General features: G+C 45.0%; 1 non-coding gene across 1 annotated transcript; it reads left to right on the top strand.

Moving 5' to 3' along the window:
• Positions 1-2,804: 2,804 nt before the first annotated feature.
• TRNAI-UAU (transfer RNA isoleucine (anticodon UAU)) lies at positions 2,805-2,898 on the top strand. The gene is made up of 2 exons: positions 2,805-2,842; positions 2,863-2,898. It is a non-coding gene; the product is annotated as a tRNA-Ile (tRNA).
• Positions 2,899-3,903: the final 1,005 nt, after the last annotated feature.

Consider the following 3,903-nt stretch of genomic DNA (forward strand, 5'->3'; position numbering starts at 1 on the left):
ACGATCCTCTCCAGATTATCTCAATGTGCGATGGGGCTCATGGCGAAGATGTCCTCTTAAATACCCAGGGCCAAAGCTGTTTAGGGCTTTACAGGTAATAACCAGCACCTTGTTATTGGCAGCCAGTGAATCTCTTTCAACACAGGAGTAATATCGTCTCTCCAAGATGACCTGGTCACCGCATTCTGTACCAACTGCAGTTTTCGGACTACATAAAAAGGCAGTCCCACATAGAACATATTGCAGTAGTCCAGTCTAAGGGTTACCAGCATATGTACCACTGTTCTGAGGTCGTTCATCTCAAGAAACAGATGCAGCTGGCGAATTAGCTGAAGGTGATAAAAAACATCTCTGGCCACCATCTCAACCTGGGACACGAGGAGAGGTTTGGATCCAGAAGCACCACCAGACTGTGTACCTGTTCCTTCCGGGGGAGCATGACCCCATTCAGTACCTCTGTCTTATCTGGATTCAGCTTGTTATCCCTCATCCAGCCCATCACCGCCTCCAGGCAGGCATTTAGGGATGAAGTTGTCATGGAAAAACAGATTTGAGTGTCATCAGCATATCAACAACCCTGCACCAAATAGCCTGATGCTATTTTCCCAGTGGATTCATGTGGATGTTAAACAACATCGGATGAATATACCATGGTAACTGATACGAGATTTCCATGTCAAATGGCTGAGGTGATGTGTTGTGTTAGTTGCAGATTAATTACCATCTATTATTTGTAACCAAGCTACACCAAAGCAGAAGCAGGGGGTGGCTTTTAAGCCCAGGAGACCCTGGTTGCCAATAGTACATGTTTCATATATGTGGGTTATGTTGAAGTATCTTGTAACATAATCACTCTCAAATAAATGAAATTTAAAAACCTGTGAACAGAGAATGTTACCTCTGTTTTGGTTCTTCTTTCACTGGCGGAAACCATGTTTTTGGCTGGAGAGCTGAATTCAAGCTGCCAATCCAGGATCTCTGAAACATTTTTTTAGTTAGCCAGTCCTTCTCCTCAGCTGTAGTTGATGTTCCTCCCCCAAAACTCATATGTGGTTGAGTAGGAAGGCTTTGGGAGTGAGCAAACACACTTTTATTTATCTATCATATTTAAGAGAACACCTTCTTTGTCATGAATCCCACCACCCACTGAGATCTGCTGGAGAGGTCTGTCTGCAGCTGCCACGGGCTCCTGTGGTGGCCACTCAGTGATGGGCCTTCTCCGCTGCTGCCCCGAGGCTTTGGAATGTGCTCCCTAGTGAAATAAGAGCCTCCCCATCTCTGACAGTTTTTAAAAAGTCTTTAAAGACGCATCTCTTCACCCAGGCTTTTAATTAATATTGTTTTAATGCTGTTTTAAAATATTCTTTTAAAAATTTTAAATTGTTATAATGTGTTAATTTTTTCATTTTTGTCTCAACTAATGTTTTACTTTGTTTTTATTCTGTTGTAAACCGCCCAGAGACTTTAGTTTTGGGCGATATAAAAATGCTTTAATAAATAAAATTAAAAAAATATTATATATCGCCTGATAGGCATATCTCTAGGAGGTGTACACAATTTAAAACACAACTGCAGCTATGGATATTTATATACTGCTTTTCAACAAAAGTTCCCAAAGCTGCTTACACAGAGAAATAAGAATAAATAGATTATTTATTGATCTTATTTATTGATCTTATTATTTATAGATTTATTGAATAAATAACACATATGAAAGAGAGTCAAAAACAATTCAAACAATTTTGCAGAATAAAAAGTTAAAACCATTTCATCATGGGGTGGAAACAAGAGTTTTAAAGTTTTGGGGAAGGAAGGGGTGGTGAAGGTTGGCAGGTTTGGCTTTTTAAAAGCCAAACTTGGGTTACGGCCCATTTGACCCACGAGTATGCCCCTTAGGTTCTGGTAACAATTAAGGGCAAGCTAGGCACACAGGCAGCTGCCATATACCGAGTCGGACCCTCGGTCTGCCTAGCTCAGTACTGTTTACACAGACGAGCAGCAGCTTTTCCCAAGGTCGTAGCAGCAGCGTTGCAGAAACAGAATTTGCTTCCCGACTTCCTTTTAGGACTGCAATAACAAACAACGCAGAAGCCGACAGGACGGGATTCTTTCCCGCGATGAGTCTCCTGGCTGCACTTCCCATTTGCCACTGTTCTAGCGCGACGATACATCCGCATTTTGCCTACATTTTGCCGGTTGCTGGGAATTGCCAGCCCCACCTCCCTCCCCAGGTCTTTCCATCCCTCTTCTCTCCCCCCTCCCGCCCCCTGCCCGCACAGCCCCGCCAGCCGCACACACTGAGGAGGCGGCGCCGTGTTTGCGGCCTCTCTTCCATCGCCATCCATCCTCCCGTCTTCCCCGCGCATTCCTCATTCTTCTCCGCCAGCGGAGCCGGAGGCTGTTGACGGGCCCCGGCCAGGGTCTGGTTAAAGAGCGGAGCGCCGCCACCGCCGCCGCCCTCCCGCCTCGAGAAGCCGCCCAGCCCGCCTCCTCCCCCCACAATGGCTGCTCGTGGCGTCACGACAGTGACAAAAGCCAGCCTCTTCTCAGGTCCGGCGCGGCGCCAGCAGCCGACAGAGTGTTTCTCTGAAAGGAAAAGGCGGCCGCGCGGGGTGGGGGGGGGGAACCGGCCCCGCAGAAACAGAACGGAGCGCTTCTGCCTCCTCCCCGCTCCGCTTCTTCGGGGCCCTTCCAGAAAGTGAAATTCGGAGCAAAAAGCGGAGGGCGGGAGAAAGGAAGCCGCGGAAATGGCGTCCGCTCAGACGGAGCCCTTGATAAAACGATCGGGAGGAGTTGGTGTCAGGGCTCCAGTGGCGCAATCGGTTAGCGCGCGGTACTTATACAGCAGTACACAGCAGAGCAATGCCGAGGTTGTGAGTTCGAGCCTCACCTGGAGCACATGTCTTTTGGGACCGCTGGCTTTTGGGCAACTTCAGTGTATTTGCCAGCAGTCGCGAGCTATTGTTGCTGTAGATGCACACAGACTCACGGAGGAATTACCTAGCCGTCACAGACATACGTGCAGAGAAAATGAGAGTTGAAGGCGCTTCTCCGCCATGAGTCCTGCCTGCCTGCCTGGGGAAAATGCAGCAGCTTGCCATTTGTTTTCTCAGACTGCATTTTTTGTTGTTGAAGTTTTTAATAGTATCATAAACATAATAAAATTATTTCTAGATGGGTAGGGATTTATTTGTGCCTATGTAATATTGTATTTAGATATTATATTAAGCGGTTTTTGTCCCTCGCGAACTAATATGTGGGTTTGTCAGTAAAGTAATAGGTAAAGGTAGTCCCGAATTAAATGCACATTCTGAAATAAAATAAAATAAAACAAAAATTAGGGCCCTTCGTTCATTATGCATCCAACATGTTTTATTATTTTGAAACAAATATTGGGCATGATCCCAAAGCCCAAATTAAGCATTTTTAGTCCCACTGAAGTAAATGGGAGAATTAAGCATATGCAGGGATTTCAGAATTTAAAAGGGATTCTCTAGGTTGTTCTCACTGTTTATTTTAGAGTTCCTACAGAGACGATTAGAAAACATGTTACTTGCAGCAGCTTTTTCTTACTACAAGTTGAGTATAATCTTCCCACTCACCTTCACAACTAAAACTGTGAAATTTGCTTTATTAAATATTTTTACTGGAAGGAAATTTCTTTTGATTTCTATTTCCTCTTAACTTCCTTTTTCCTATTTCCTTTACACTTCCTTTTCAGTGAGTGATTCTGATCTTGCTAAAATTAGTCATGGCTCCGATACACACTAACTTGGGAGTAAATCTCACTGAAACTTAGGCCTGGCCTACATGGTGTAGTACAAAATGCTATGGTAAGAATCCTGAAATAGTATGGTGGACTGTACCACTTAAGGTTTGCAGGCAGGAGGTGTCATTTTCGAA

This window comes from Hemicordylus capensis, chromosome 1 (genome assembly GCF_027244095.1).
Source record: "Hemicordylus capensis ecotype Gifberg chromosome 1, rHemCap1.1.pri, whole genome shotgun sequence".
In the NCBI taxonomy this organism is placed as follows: domain Eukaryota; kingdom Metazoa; phylum Chordata; class Lepidosauria; order Squamata; family Cordylidae; genus Hemicordylus; species Hemicordylus capensis.